We start from the raw sequence: 17,049 nt of genomic DNA, 5'->3' as shown, positions 1-17,049 counted from the left end.
TTCAAATCATATATCTGGTAAGGAGTTAATATCCAAGATATATTAATATAAAGAACTCATATAACACAGCAGCAAAAAAAAATCTGATTTTTTTTAAAAAGGGGCAGAAGATCTGAATAGACATTTTTACAAAGAGGACATACAGATGACCAACAGGTACATGAAAAATTGCTCAAGATCACTAATCATTACCTCACACCTGTTAAAATGCTTGTTATCAAAACGACAAGCAATAACAAGTGTAGGTGAGGACGTAGAGAAAAGGCAACCCTTGTTTACTGTTGGTAGGAATGTAAATTGGTGCAGCCACTATGGAAAATGGTATGGAGTTTCCTCAAAAAATTAAAAATAGAACTACTGTGTGATCCAGGAACTCCCCTTCTGGTATTTATCCAAAGAACATGAAAGCACTAACTGAAAAGATATATGTACTCCCATGTTCACATGTTAGCATTTACAATAGCCAAGATATGGGGACTACTCAGTGTCCATTGATGAATAATGAAAATGTGGTACACATATACAATGGAAAATTATTCAGCCATAAAAAAGAATAAAATTTTGCCATTATAACAATGTGGATGGAACTTGAGGGCATTATGCTGAAATAAATCAAGCAGAGAAAGACAAATACCTTATGATCTCACTTACATGTGAATTTAAAAAAAAAATCCAAGCTCATAGATACAGCACACAGGTTGGTGGTTGCCACAGGCAGGTGTTGGGAGGCGGGCAAACTAGGTGAAGGAGGTCAAAAGGTACAAACTTCCCAAAACGAAAAGACAACGTAGAGAATGGAAGAAAATATTTGCAAACGATGTGACCGACAAGGGGTTAATTTCCAAACTATACAAACAGCTCATACAACTCAACAAAAAAAACAAACAACCCAATCGAAAAATGGGCAGAACACATGAATAGACATTTCTCCAAAGAAGACATACAAATGGCCAATAGGCACAAGCAAAGATACTCATCATCACTAATTATTCGAGAAAGGCAAATGAAAACTAAAATGAGATACCACCTCACACCAGTCAGAATGGCCACCATTAAAAAGTCTACAAATAATAAATGTGGAGAAAAGGGAACCCTCTTACACTGTTGGTGGGAATGTAAATAGGTGCAGCCACTATGGAGAACAGTATGGAGGTTCCTCAGAAAACTAAATATATAATTCCCATATGATCCAGCAGTCCCACTCCTGGGCATATATCTAGACAAAACTGTAATTCAAAAAGATACATGCACCTCTATGTTCACAGCAGCACTATTCACAATAGCCAAGATATGGAAACAACCTAAATGTCCATTGACCGATGAACGGATAAAGAAGATGTGGTACATATATACAACAGAATACCACTCAGCCATAAAAAAGAACAAAATAATGCCATTTGCAGAAACAGGGATGCAATTAGAGATTATCACACTAAATGAAGTAAGTCAGAAAGGAAAGCCTAATACCATATAATATCACTTATATGTGGAATCTAAAATATGACACAAATGAACCTATCTACAAAACAGAAACAGAATCAAGGATATAGAGCACAGACTGGTGGTTGCCAAGGGGGAGGGGGTCGGGGGAGGGGTGGAGTGGGAGTTTGGGGTTAGCAGATGTGAGCTTTTATATACTGGATGGATAAACAAGGTCCTACTGTGTAGCACAGGGAACTACATTCAACATCCTATGATAAACCATAATGGGAAAGAATATATAAAAAATAATGTGTATATATATATATATATATATAAATAACTGAATCACTTTGCTGTACAGCAGAAATTAACACAACATTGTAAATCAACTATTCTTCAATTTAAAAAAATTTTTAAAAGGTACAAACTTCCAGTTATAAAATACATAAGTCTTGGGGATGTATTTACAGCATGGTGACTATAGTTAATATTATATTGCATATTTGAAAGTATTAACAGAGTAGATCTTCAAAGTTCTCATCACAAGAAAAAAAAGTGTTATCTATGTATGGTAACCAACGTTAACTAGACTTATTGTGGTGATCATTTTGCAATATATACAAATACCGAATCATTATGTGTATACCTGAAACTAATATAATGTCACATGTCATTTATACCTTGGCACTTCCCTGGTGGCACAGTGGTTAAGAATCCTCCTGCCAATGCAGGGGACACAGGTTCAAGCCCTGGTCTGGGAAGATCCTACATGCCGCGGAGCAACTAAGCCTGTGCACCACAACTACTGAGCCTGCGCTCTGGAGCCCATGAGCCACAACTACTGAAGCCCGTGTGCCTAGAGCCCGTGCTCCGCAACAAGAGAAGCCACCACTGTGAGAAGCCAACGCACCACAATGAAGCCCGCACTCACCGCAACTAGAGAAAGCCCGCGCACAGCAACGAAGACCCAACACAGCCAAAAAAATAAATAAATTTATTTTTAAAAAATTATACCTCAATTTAAAAAAAAAAAAAGAAAATGAGAAGGGAAAGAAGAGGAGCAGAGAGGTTTCTCTCTGGTTGTCCATCCCTGTGGGAGTGGAACATTCATGGTGAAATAGCAGCCTCTCCTCACACCAAGTTTGGGAGTAGATGGGAAAGGGTCTCCCCTCCCTGAAACCAAATGAGTGAGGCACCAAGAGAAACACTACTGAGATGGTGGGCACTGGCAAAATGAGGCACCTCCTCAGACAGAAGCTATGGGGGTATCAAGGAGGGGGACGCTTGCAACAGCGGTGACGAGGTGCTGGGGCAGCTATCATGTCCACTTGCCGGAGGCACCAGGGGATGTAGTTGTGCTGCAGCTGTCTCCAGGTGGCCCGGCTAGAGCGGCACCACCGGGGACTAGTACTTCACACACCAGGTAACTGCACCGAAGGGAGCTCCTCAGTACAGTCTAAAGGACTCATCCATGTACACCCTTGAGAGAGCAGCATGTGGGAACCCACTGAAATGAGCATATCAGTGGGTTAGTGTAGCCAGGAAAGGAGTGACCATCAGCCAAGAGGGGAATGCACAACTTTCCAACTCCATCCCTTTCTCTCTCCTCCATCCTTGCTCTGCACATTGGAGCATCATTACAAATACTTTCCCTACCCCCCAATCTGAGAAGTCCGAGTCTCACTTCAAATCGGTACTAGCCTAGTGAGGGTGTGGAAGAGAGGAAGGTGATATTGACATTGAGTTTGAAATTGAAGCTTCAGGCTGGATTGATTAATAACTAAGTGAGCTGAAAGTTAAGGACTCTTAAAAGTTACCCTTAATTCCCTTTCTTTCTCTCTACACCCCAAACCACCAAAGGAGGCTGTTAGTTTTATCTTTAAAATATGTCCTTAATTCAACCACTTCTCACCACCACCCCAGTACACCACACATTCTGGTACAAGCTACCATTCTTTTTTGCCTGGATTATTGCAAAAAGCCTCCCCACTTGTAGCCTGGTTTCCAATCTTGCCCCACTACAGCCTATTTCTAATGCGGCAGACAGAAAGATCCTACTGAAATGCAATTCAGTTCACGTCACTCTCCTGTTCAAAACCCTCCAGTGGCTGCCCTTCTCATTCAGAATCAAAACTGAAGTCTTTACACTCACTGATACAGTCATACACGATCTGTACCCATCCCATCCCCATTTTCTCTCTGATCTTATTTCCTGTAATTTTCCCACAAAGACACAACTGGCCTGTTTTCTGTTCTGCAAGTTACCACACATGCTCCTGCCTCAGGGCCTTTGCACTTGCTTTCCTATTTCTCAAAACTCTCTTTACCCAGATAGTCCAAACCTCACCCACTTACCCCCTTCAAATCTTTGCTCAAATGTCACCTTCTGAACAAGTTCACCCTTGACCATGCTATTAAAATGTATTTCCTTTTCCAGGTCCCCAGCACTCTCCTCCCCATTTTACTCTTTATTTTTCAACTCAGCCCTTGTGTACATCTAACATATTTTGCTAGTTGTGGAAGACTATGTTCCCAATTATTTGCCGTCAGGATTGTTCATGTGTTGATAAAACGTGAGAGGCACTGATGCATGGTACTGCTGAGGAGAAGCTTTAAGAGGCAGCTCTCTTTTCCCTCTGCCACAGACCAGCATGTCCCAGGGAGGGATGTCTCCTTGACCTTGAAGGAGACGTGGAGCAGAGAAGCAGCCAACCTACAGAGGCCATACAATATAACCTTGTTTAAAATTGTTTGCATTATATGTAAACCACCTAACTAATCTAACTGATACTTATTTTGTTTATTACCTATATTTTCCACTAAAAGGTAGGCTCCATGAGAGCAAGGATTTTTGCTTGTTTTGTTCACTGCTATATCACCAGTGGGAACTCAGTAAGCATTTGTTGAATGAACTACTCTAGCCAAGAATTTGTCACAGGATAGGAAAAGGAGATTTGACAAATTATGGTTTAAACCAGTGATTGGGGGAAAAAAATACCACAGCATTGAGACCACACAATAGTAAACCAGTCATCTGTATGCTTGGTGCGTAACAAATGCTGCATAAATGTTTGCTATGATGTCTACTATTGTTATTTGTAGGTCAAGGAGTATATGCAACTGAAATTAGGGTATAAATGCCAAAGGTATTTTGAGATGGGAAAATTCTGTGTTGAGTCTAGGACACTGGGATGGTGGGAAGTTCCAAATGGCCTTGCTTACAGAGCTGAGATTGTTGCCAGCTGATGGCTGGGAGTTCAGCTGGGGTTACATCCCAGGTTCTCAGTTCTTTGCGATGTGGACCTCTCCATATAGCTGCTTGGCCTTCTGAACAGAGTAGAAGCTGGATTCTAAAAAGCAATGTCCCGAGAGGGCAAGTTCAAATTGTAAGTGCCAAGCAAGCCTTGACTCGTGTTTCATTTGTTGATGTTCCATTGGCCAATGTTAGACGCATGGCCAAGATCAGAGGCAGTGAGGGAGGCAACTACACCAGGATGTGAGCACTGGGGAGTCCGGGTCATTGTGGGCAGCCAAAGGAACATCTCAGGGAGTATCTGGACCAAATACAGATTGAACATCCAACATCTCAAATTCATCACTGTATCCAAGTGATAAAGTATGAACTAATTTGGGAGTTCATTTCACACAAACCAACTTTGTGAGAGTGTGATTTATAAGTGATAATGCCAATTCATTTTTCTTGGGAAATCTGTATCAAAACTTGGAACCATACACATAGGGGCAGCAGGTCCTCATGGTGGGAAGGGTCAACAGGAGACCAAATGGCAGTTCATGCGGTGCACAAAGAACCAGTAAAAAGGAAATTCTGCACTGTCAAAAGGACATTTTCAGCAAACTGAAAATACCTAGTGTGTTATCATTCTCCAAGTCTAAGAATATTTCATCTCAATCAGTGGAACTGGCCATTAGAATCAAAGTAATGAGCCCTCTGGAAACTGCTAGACCAAGAAACCAGATTTCATTCTCTAAATTTCTTCTTTAAAGACTTGGTATGGATGTATGCAATTCTTATTTCAAACTTAAATACCACCAGATTACCAAGGACAAAGCTTCTGCTATTTTAAATTTAAACTGATGGTTTCTGGATGAAATTCAAGGATACTGGTATCAACGGCAAAATACATACATAATACCTCACACATACCTTACTCCAATAGCCAATCATATTCACTTCTTGATGCTTCTACTTAGCCTCAGTTATACAGAGCAGCATTTTTGTACTTGCCTCCAATTCCCGAAAGGAATGTACCCAATTTGGGCATAAAATTTGAAAACAAGTGTTTAGCAATATCAGTCTGGCATTGCCCTCCAGAACGTTAGGAAAATATAGAAAGACTAAAGAAGGAAAAATAGATCCATGATGTGGGCCATGACTAGGGAAGGGAAGAAGGAATCTGAAAAATCACAGGAAGGAAAGACCAAAAAGGACTTGCTTTGAGGGTTGTATTGGATACAGGGTACACAAAGAGGGAGGAAAATAAAGATGACTCCAAAATATTGATTTAGGGAATTGAAAAAAATGGAATTTGAGAAACAAAATCGTTTGGAATTGGATGGAAAAAATAGGATGATGACTTATTGGCATGGGTGGGGGGTTGAGTTTCAAATACATTCATTCATTCTACAGATATATTTTGAGCTCTCACTATGCAGACACTGTTCTAAGCTCTAGGCTCCAGTGGGGAATAAGACAAGGACCCTGTCCTCAGGAAGCTTACATTCTACTGGAGAGCAACAGACTGCAAACATGTAAGCAAATAATTTCGGATAACAATTTATAAATGGCACGAAGAAAATAAAACTAGGAAATGGGAGAGAGAGTGAATGGGACTCATAAGGGAGGGTGGTAACCACATTACTTCAAGAAGTCAGGGGAAATCCGAGACATGAATGGTGGAAATGAGCTAGGGAAAGGAGCATTTGGGGAAGGTGTTCCAGGCAGAGGGAACAGCAAGTGCAAAGGCCCTGAGGTGGGAACTAGCTTTGCATATTTGAAAGCTGGAAATGAGAGAGGCAAGGTAAGACACTGGTTTGGGGAAGGGAGTTAGAGGTCAGATAATATAGAGGCTTTAAGTAATGGTTAGAAGGTTGGATTTTATTCTGATAGTGATGGGGCACCACCGAAGAATATTAAACAAGAAAGTAATAGGACCTGATTTTTAAAATCACTTGTGTTGCAGTACATAAGTGTACCAAATCAATATGCTGTACACATTTACTTAATGATGTTACATGTCAATTACATCTAAATAAAACTGGGGAAAAAAGATTGCTCTGGCTGCTCTATGGCAGATGTATTATTAAGGAGTAAAAGTGGAGGTGAGAGATCAGTTTGGAAGCTACTGAAGGGCTCCAGGGAAGAGATTTTGGTCTAGATTAGGGTGCTAGCAGGAGAGGAGTTGAGACACATTGATAACCTGTCGGTGGATACATTTTGATGGAAGACCTGCTGATGGATTCAAGGTAGGGTGTGAGGAACAGAGAGTAATCATGCAAGACTCACACCTGCAGATCCCAGAGAGAGACACCATGAGAGACACTGAGAGGGAACTAGAGAGAGACACACACAGATAATTTGAGACACAGCAAAAGAAAGAACTGTAAGATATTCAGGATGGGGGCATTCTCTAGGTACCTAGAAATATAGGGCTAGAATTTAGTGAAAAGTTAGGACTGGAGATGTAAATTTGAGACTTCTTAGCCTAAGTGTGATGGCGGCAATGTTCATGCATTCTATTAGACTAAGTATAGAGTGGGAACAGCAAGTCATGCCAAAGGGAATATTCTTATTTAGAAACTAGCAGCATGGCTTTGGGGCGAGGATGGTGGTGTAGAAGGATCTGAGCTCACCTCCTCCCACAAAAACACCAAAATCACAACTAACTGCTGAACAATGATCAACAAAAAAGGACTGGAACCTACCAAAAAAGATAATTCTACTTTCAAGAAACTAGCAGGATGAAGGAGAGTCAGAGGGCTATTCCCAGAGACAAATGACCAGAATAGGGAGAGCACCAAGTGGACTGAAGCGGCATAAACACAGTGTCTGGGTGACTTTGTCTACTAGCAATGGCCTTGTTTGTTGGTTTGTCTAATCTGAGATGAAGCTCCAAAGGCCTCAGTGATGCAGGAGGATGAGGTCTTGGAAAGGGCCAATCTATTTTTAAAAAGGAATTCTTAGCAACCATTAAAAATCGAATCAGTTGAAACAATGAAATGCCACTACACATCTACTAGAATGGCCAAAATCCAAAACACTGACAGCACTGAATGTTGGTTAGGGGTAGAGCAACAGGAACTCTCATTTATTGTGAGTGGGAATGCAAAATTGTGCAGCTACTTTGGAAGACAGTTTGGCGGTTTCTTACAAAGCTAAGCATACTCTTACCATACGATCCAGCAATTGCACTCCTTGGTATTAAACGAAGAAGTCAAAAATGTATGTCCACACACAAACCTGCACATGGATGTTTACAGCAGCTTTATTCATAATTGCCAAAACTTGGAAGCAAATGGATAACTAAACTGTGGGACATCCGGATAATAGAACGTTATTCAGCACTAAAAAGAAAGGAGCTGTCAAGCCATGAAAAGGCATGGACAATCCTTAAATGCACATTGCTAAGTGTGAAAAACCAATCTGAAAGAGCTACGTACTGTATGATTCAAACTATATGACATTCTGGAAAAGGTAAAACTATGGAGACAATATATAGATCAGTGGTTGCCAGGCATTAGGAGTGGGGAAGGGATGAACAGGTAGAGCACAGAGGATTTTTAGGGCAGTGAAACAATTCTGTAGGACACTACAAGGGGGGACATGTGTCTTGATATATTTGTCAATACCCACAGAATGTACAACACCAGGAGGGAACCCTAACGTAAGCTACAGACTTTGGGTGATGATGCGTCAACGTGGTATAAAGGAAATCTCTATACTTTCCGCTCAATTTTCCTGTGAACCTCAGACTATTCTTTTTAGTTTATTAATTTTAAAAAAAGGAATCAGTAGAGTGGTGTGGCCTGAAGTAAATGCAAAGAGACCCAGAACCACAGCCATAGCCATCAGTGAGATAAGCATGGCCATTGCTTTTTGTTAGCTCGACTCCATTCTTCCAGTTGCCCAGGTGAAAAACCACCGTGCTGTCTTCATCCCTCTCCTTCCCTCATATCCCTCACCTGGTCCATGAGCATAACTGTTGGCTGTACCTTCAAAATACATCCAGGAGCTAATCACTTCTCCCCCTCTACATGATCTTCTTCTTAGATTATTCCAATAGCCTCCTAATTAGACCTCTGTGTCCCCCACCTTGACTTCTTAAGATCTGTTCTCAATACAGGAGCTGAGGAAACCTATTCAAGCCAGAGCCCAAGGTCCTGTCTCCACTCAAAATCCCCCCAAAGACTTCCCATCTCACTGAGAGCAAACCAACATCCTTACATGGCCTAAAAGACCCCACATTTTGTAGCCCCGTCTCACCTCCTCCCCATCAGTCTCACTTTGCCTCCTGGCCCTCTCCCCCTGAACTCCATCTCAGGTAGGAGGTAGATGGGCCCCTGGGCTGGACAGCTGGTGCTTGTCAAGCAGAGTAACACTGAAGCTTTGTTTTTCCTGGACACTCCAAAGACAAAGTTAGTGGCAGGAGCTGAGCTCTGCTGGAGTCAAGAGATAAGATGACCACTCCTGAGGTCAAGGAAACCTCCCCAGCTCTACATGCACAGGAAGTCTCCTTGGGGGTCACAAAGAGAGGGGCACCACCCCATAATAAGTGTGGACACACCCCCTTAGGCTTCTGCGGTGGGATCCATCTTAGCAAAAAGTTGCGCGCACACGTTGGGGAGGGCCCTAGGGCAGGTCAGGTGTGGCAAAAGAAGCCAGATAATTGGCCAAAGGTAAACAAAGACCCGGAAGGACTGTCCTATGGAAGTGACTCAAATCACCTCGTTACTGAGCTCCTCCTCATTAGGGAGGACGCCCACGCCCTTCCTCTCCGGGTGTGCATCTCTGCCTTGCTTCTGACTTAAATAAACAAACTGCTTCTCTGTGTGCTCTCCCACTTGTGCTGTGTCTCTAATAATAAACTTTGTATCTGTTTTTACAGTTTTTGCCGCCTTGAAATATTCTTGCTTTCAAATGGGGGCAAGAGCCAGGGCCACTCTGCTTCTAGCCTCTATCCCCTGGTGGACTAATGGCTAGGAGTCCTGGTTTTCATGCAGGATACCCAGGTCCAGCTCCTGAGAGGGAACTAAGATCTCTCTTCAGGACCGCTCACTGCTGTCTCTCTGAGATCACATCCACACCACCTCCCTGTGCTGCAGAATCCACTGGGCGTGACCTGTGTGCTTCTCGCACTTTCTGCCTGGAATCCTTTTCTCCAGGACACCCCCATGGCTCACTCCCTCATTTTGCCCGATGTTCACACCATGCTGTCTTATTGGTGAGGCCCTCCCTGTCCTCTCTAAAGAAAATAGTCCCCTTGCCAACCATCGGCCAGGCCTTGGCTGTTTCCCTTAACTTGTGTTATTTTTCTTCTATAGGACGTTCTACTAGTTTATTATGTCCTTACTGGTTTATTATTTTATTGTCTTTCCTCTTTAGAGTGAAAGCCTCATGAGGGCAAGGACTTTTTTCTGCTCCAGCTACGTCTGTCCACCGAGTGTCTGGCACACCCCGGATACAAAATATTTGTTGGGTGAATTAATGCAAGAGCTAAGAGAATAAAATTCCAAATTTTTCAAGGTTCATGTGAAAAAAAAATTGAAAAGAGACTGAGGCTCTTGGAATGTCTCTGTCTTTGCTCAGGCTGCTGTAGCAGAATACCATAGACTGGGGGACTTACAAACAACAGAAATTTATTTCTCACAGTTCCAGAGGCTGGAAGTCTAAGATCAAGGTGTTGGCAGATTCAGCGTCTGGTGAGAACCCACTTCTAGGTTCATAGAGAGACTTTTTCCTCACATGGTAGAAAGGTCAGGGGAGATCTCTGAGGTCTCTTTAATAAGAGCACTAATCCCTTTCACGATGGCTCCACCCTCATGGCCTAATCACCCCAAAGCCCCCCACCTCCGAATGTTGGGGACTAGGTTTCAACATATGAATTTGGGGGGACCACAAATGTTCAGTCTACAGAATTCTCCTCGTAGAGTTTTGACACATAATTTTAGAACAAATGGCACATTGCACTATTTTATTAATTACAGAAGTTCTGCCCCTTTGATTATACTGCACTGACTGACCAACCTGATATGTTTTATACCTTTCACTTTCTGTTAACATTTAAAGCTCGTTTGCTTAACGCAAACTTTATGAACTAAATTAAGTTTTTAGAATGTATGGAGTTGATTATAAACTCCAACAAAGCCTGAATTTTAGAAAACCTTTGCCTTTCAGTTGGCTATTTTTGGATGCTTTTGCTTGAACACTACAACACTGCAACTGAAAGGAAAAACAAAAGATTCTACATGTTTTCAAGGACTTGACCCCAAAACAATGGTCATGTATATTAAAACCTGATAAACCTTTTCAAACTATATTTATCATTAGTTTACAGCCAAAGCAAACTGCAAACAGGCCAAGCATGTTTTTGGTAAGACATCAATTTGTTGCCACTGAGAAATTCTAGAAAAAAGAGAAATTACTTATCTTTTTCCTCAGTGGTTTAAACAAGTGTGAAATAGCTTAAATTACACTTACTGAGCAAACAGATAAAACCAGTTCAAGGCATCTAACAGCACCACTAAGCAAGGAGAAACATTTATCGCTGCAATTAAGTAGTGATACTAATATTTTTATCTTTCATTATTGTTAATATCATCACTAAGAATAAAAAGAAAAACCTGGACTACTCCACTGAGCCACTTGAGAATGGGACCACAATGCCAGATCGGGTGACACCCTTACCATTGCAGCTATTTCTTTTCTACAGTTTTGTTACTGCTGTCCTGTCCTCACCATCCTTTCAAACTTGTTTAGCCATAAAATACATGGAACCTAGTAAAATAAAAAAAAAATTAAAGTATCTCAGTACTCTCAATGTGAGAGAACACCAGAAGTTCAGACGTTATGTTATGTTGGACTGTGTAACAATAAAACAGACATGAGGCTAAAAATTGTCTGTTACAGCTATTAAGAACTTTACAAGGTAAAATCTCACTGTAGCACTTCACAGCCTGTCTCCATAGGAACTGCAAAGCATCAACACGTGACTTTGAAATACACAGTGTTCCTCTCACTGAACTCAACAAACCACAGTTGAGTTGGAATAAATCTTTCATGGCTAAATTGTTATCTTTAGTCCAAACTTACTATCATAGTTCCTAAATCAGGGTTAGGATTAATTCACACTTCTGCTCATCTGTCTTCACAATAGAACTACAATAACTAACATAGTTCAATACAGACTCAGGCACAGACAGAGAGATGGATAAAGCAGAAGATCCAGAAATGAGCTTGTGTGAGTGTGCGCACGCACACGTTTTATATGTAGTATTTCAAGCCAAAGGGAAAAGGATGGTTGATTTAATTGTGTGTCAACATGTATCCATTTGAGGGAAAAAAATTAGTTAGATCCCTACCTCACACCCTGTAATAAAATATATTCCAAAAGGATTTGATATCATAAGAGTATAGTAAGGATTCTAGTACAAGATGGCAACATAGAAGCCTGAATTTACCTCCTCCCATGGATACAATGTTTCTACAGCTATATACAAAACAATTCCCTCTGAAAGAAATCCAGAAAGTAGCTGAGGGTCACCTACACAATAGGGCAAATGAGAAAAATACAACATCAAAGTAGGTAGGAGAGGATGAGACACAATCTCACCATAAACCCACCCCCTGGCACAGCAACATACAATTGGGAGGGAATTCACAGCTCCCTGGTTCTCCATGAGTAGTGAAAGGGTTGTACCCAACATCTAGTGCCCCAACTTTTAAGACTTTCACCTGAGGGATGGGCCCCCAAAACACCTAGCTCTGAAAGCCAGTGGAGCTTGAGTCAACAAGACCCACAAAGGTATATAGCAAACAAACGGGCTCATGAGGGCTCATAGTGGCTCTCATCCCAGGGCTCAGCACAAAAGCTGCAAAATGAAGCACCCATCTCCCAGTCTTGTTATGAAAGAAGCCTATTTGCTTATCCTAAAAGCTTCAGCCTGAGGGTTAGACTTCTAATTTAACACAAATCTAGGGGCTGATGGCAATCTTCTCCAGAGAATGAAGAGGCCAGTGGGCACCAACTACATGCTCCCTCTCTCTGCCCTGCTCTAGGTTGCCAATATCTCTGTGAAAGGAGCTTGTGCAGCTGCCACCCAAGAGACACAGCTCTTGATCTCCTGGCTTAGGTGGTCAACACAGGTTACTTTACCAGTCCCATAGGATTACAACAAAGAAACAGTTCTTAACTGACTATTCCCCAGAGCTCCAAGGGAGCAGATGGAAATGCCCAACTCCCAGTCTTTCCCTGAAAGAAGTCTATTTGCATACTTCATTTTATTTTTTTTTTTAAGAATTTTTAAAATTTTATTTATTTATTTTTGGCTGTGTTGGGTCCTCGTTGCTACACGTGGGCCTTCTCCAGCTGCAGCGAGCGGTCCTCCCATTGCAGTGGCCTCTCTTGTTGCAGAGCATGGGCTCTAGGTGCATGGGCTTCAGCAGTTGTGGCATGTGGGCTCAGCAGCTGTGGCTCGCGGGCTCCAGAGTGCAGGCTCAGCAGCCATGGTGCACGGGGCTTAGTTGCTCCACGGCATGTGGGATCCTCCCGGACCAGGGCTTGAACCCGTGTCCCCTGCACCGGCAGGCGGATTCCCAACTCCTGCGCCACTAGGGAAGCCCCTATTTGCATACTTTAAAAGCTGCTGCCTAGGGTCCAGCTTCCAATCAGCCTGTATCTAGGTGCTAAGATCCTCCCCTCTTTGGGATACTAAAAGGTCTTGGCACACCCTCAACTACTAGGAGCCACTAAGAACAAAGAAGGCACTTGGACAATCACAAAGGTTAAAGAAACAACCCAGAGCTAGGGCAGTTCCGAACGATAGGTTAATCTCCTACAGGAGACCATGCCCTTAAAACTGGCAGTGGTGACTGTTTTATCTAATGCATGGAAACCACACAGAGAATCAAGGAAAATGAAGAAACAGAAGAATATTTTCCAAACAAAAGCAAAAGGACTCAATCAACACACCTTAATGAAATGGAGATAAAGAGTTCAAAATAATGGTCATAAAGATGCTCACCAAACTCAGGAGAATAATTTATAAACAGAGTAAAAATTTCAACAAAGAGAGAAAATAGAAGAAAGTATCAAACAGAAATCATGATGCAGAAAAATATAAAAACTGAACTGAAAATTTTAATTGAGGGGTTCAACGGCAGAAAAAATGAAGTAGAAAAAAGATCAGCAAACTCAAAGACAGGGCAGTGGAAATCACTCGACTGGAGGAGAAAAAAAAAAAAAGAATTAAAAGATTGGGACTTCCCTGGTGGTCCAGTGGTTAAGACTCAGTGCTCCCAATGCAGGGGGCCTGGGTTCAATCCCTAGTCAGGGAACTAGATCCCAAATGTATGCCAAAACTAAGAGCCCACATGCCACAACTAAAGATCGCGCATGCTACAACGAAGATCCCACGTGCCACAACAAAGATCCCACGTGCCACAACAAAGATCCCACGTGCCACAACAAAGATCCCACGTGCCACAACAAAGATCCGGTGCAGCCAAATTAATTAAGTAATTTTTTTTAAAGTGTGAAGATAGATTAAGGGACTTATGGAACAACAAGTGGGCGAATATTCACTACAGGAGTCACAGAACCAGAAGGGAAGACAGAAAGCTTATTTGAAGAAATAATGGCTGAAAACTTCCCTAACCTGGGGAAAGAAACAGACATACAGATCTAAGAAGCCCAAAACATTCCAAAAAGGATGAATTCAACAAGACGCACATGAAGATACATTATAATTAAAATGTCAAAAGTTAAAGACAAGGAGATAATTTTTAAAGCAGCAAGAGAAAACCAACATTATGCACAAGAGAACCCCTATAAGACCACCAGCAAATTTATCAGAAGAAATTTTGCAAGCCAAAGGGAATAGCACTATACATTCTAAGTGCTGAAAGAAGAAAAACTGCCAACCAAGAATATTCTACCTGGAAAAGTTGTTCTTCAGAATTTAAGGATAGATAAAGAGTTTTCCAGACCAGAAAAACTGAAGAAGTTCATGACCACTAGACTGGCCATACCCGCCCCCCCACCAAAAAAAAGTTAAAGGGGCTTCTTTAAGCTAAAACAAAAGGGTACTAATTAGTAACAGGAAAACATATGAAAGAATAAATTGCAGTGGTAAAGGTAAATATAAATTCAGAATACTCTAATGTTGTCATCATGGTGGGTAAATCACACATAAATCTAGCATGAAAGTTAAAAGACAGAAGTATTAAAAATAACTATAACTACATAATTTGCTGAAGTATAAACAAGATAAAAAAATGTAAACTGTGACATCAAAACAACAAGGGGGAGCATTTCAAAATGTCGAGCTTTAGTATGCATTCTAAGTTAAGTTGTTATCAGCTTAAACTAGACTGTTGTAAATATAAGATGTTTTATATAAGCTTCATGGTAACACAAAGCAAAAACCTATAATAAATACACAAAAGATAAAGAGGAAGGAATCTAAGCATACCACTATAGAAAATCATTGAATCACAAAGGAAGAGAGTAAGAGAAGAAAGCAACAAAGAACATATAAAACAGTGAGAGAACAATTACAAAACGGCAATATTAAGTCCATACCTATCAATCATTACTTTAAATGTAAATGGACTAAGTTCTCCAATCAAAAGAGATGGGGGTGGGGGTCCTGAATCAATGAAAAAAAAAACCCAACTATACATGGCCTACAAGAGATGCACTTCAGCTTTAAAGACACACACAGACTGAAATTGAAGGGATGGAAAAACATACTCCACGCAAACGGAAATCAAAAGCAAGCTGGGGTACCTGTACTTCTACTTCAACACAAACTGTAATAAGAAACAAAGGTCATTATATAATGATAGAGGGGTCAATTTGAAACTGAACAGGACCCTGTGGGGCCCTCCTAGGTACAAATCCTTTCCATGTCCCCCATTTCTTGTTTGTAGGAAACAAGGCTCCATTCAGCCTCCTGGGCAGATTCAAACAGTTGCTAATCAGGAAAGGAAGGGAATGCAGAAACAAAAGAGGAGCAGCCAAGAAACAATAGTGCAGGGTTGTGGCTCCTCCTCAAGGAATATATATGTACTCAATATGAACTCAATATCTTGAGTTTCTGCTGCAGGAACTAAGGCCCCCACCCAGAGGGAGGATAGTAACTTCAGGCTGAGTACAAGATTCCTGGAACACCGCCCTGTTACCTCACCACCAACCAATCAGAAGAAAGTCTGCACACAGTAGAAGATAATGAAGACTCTGACCCCCTTCCCAAATGACCAACTGTGATTAACTTCCCCTTTCTCCCTTTAAAAACTTTCATGGTAAAGAAGAATCTTTAGAGTAGGTTCCTGGACATGAGTCTGCCTTCTCTCCAGGTTGTTGGTCTCCTGAAGAAAGCAACCTTTCTTTTCCACCTAACACTTGCCTCTCGAGTACTGGCTTTCAAGTGGCAAGCAGCTAAACCTGAGTTTGGTAACAAATTCAACAAAAGGATATAATATTTGTAAATATTTATGCAATCAACATAGGAACTCCTAAATATCTAAGGCAAATATTAACAAACCTGAAGGAAGAAATAGACAGTGATACAATAATAGTTGTGGACTGCAATACTCCCACTTTCAACAATGGTTAGATCATCCAGACAAAAAAAAAACAATAAACAAACACTGGACTGAAACTACATGCTAGACTGGATGGAATTACAAGACATTTAATAGAACATTCCATCCAAAAGCAACAGAACACATTATTCTCAAGCACACATGGAACATAATCCAGAATAAATCATGTCAGACCATAAAAACAGACAATAAATTTAAGAAGACTGAAATTATATCAAGCATCTTTTCTGACCACAATGGTACGAAACTAGAAATCAATTACCAGAAGAGAGACAAATGAAAATGTAAATACAATATACCAACACTTATGAGATACAACAAAAGAAGTTCTAAGCGGGAATTAAATAATGATAAATGGCCACATTAAGAAACAAGAAAGGGCTTCCCTGGTGGCGCAGTGGTTGAGAATCTGCCTGCCAATGCAGGGGACACGGGTTCGAGCCCTGGTCTGGGAGGATCCCACATTGCCGCGGAGCAACTAGGCCCGTGAGCCACAACACCTGAGCCTGCGCGTCTGGAGCCTGTGCTCCGCAACTAGAGAGGCCGTGATAGTGAGAGACCCGCGCACCGCGATGAAGAGTGGCCCCCGCTTGCTGCAACTAGAGAAAGCCGTCGCACAGAAACGAAGACCCAACACAGCCAAAAATAAATAAAAAATAAATTAATTTTAAAAAAAAACCTATCTCCATCATTAAAAAAAAAAAGAAACAAGAAAAATCTCAAACAACCTAACTACACCTCAAGGGACTAGCAAAAGAAGAAACTAAGTCTAAATTTAGTAGTAG

The 17,049-nt window shown here is 41.3% G+C and overlaps 1 long non-coding RNA gene and 1 pseudogene across 2 annotated transcripts in view; both read right to left on the bottom strand.

Annotated features, from left to right (window-relative positions):
- The window catches only part of LOC309656462, a 1,106,578-nt gene that overhangs the window by 675,598 nt on the left and 413,931 nt on the right, over positions 1-17,049 (bottom strand). The window lies entirely within an intron of this gene.
- LOC309656440 (small nuclear ribonucleoprotein Sm D1 pseudogene) overlaps positions 1-17,049 on the bottom strand; it is a 436,073-nt pseudogene that overhangs the window by 400,632 nt on the left and 18,392 nt on the right. The gene's annotated exons all lie outside the window — the stretch shown is intronic.

The sequence above is a fragment of the Balaenoptera physalus genome (assembly GCF_965194825.1).
Source record: "Balaenoptera physalus genome assembly, chromosome: 2".
In the NCBI taxonomy this organism is placed as follows: domain Eukaryota; kingdom Metazoa; phylum Chordata; class Mammalia; order Artiodactyla; family Balaenopteridae; genus Balaenoptera; species Balaenoptera physalus.
The sequence above is the reverse complement of the archived record's forward strand: the minus strand, read 5'-3'. Positions and strand labels throughout refer to the sequence as shown.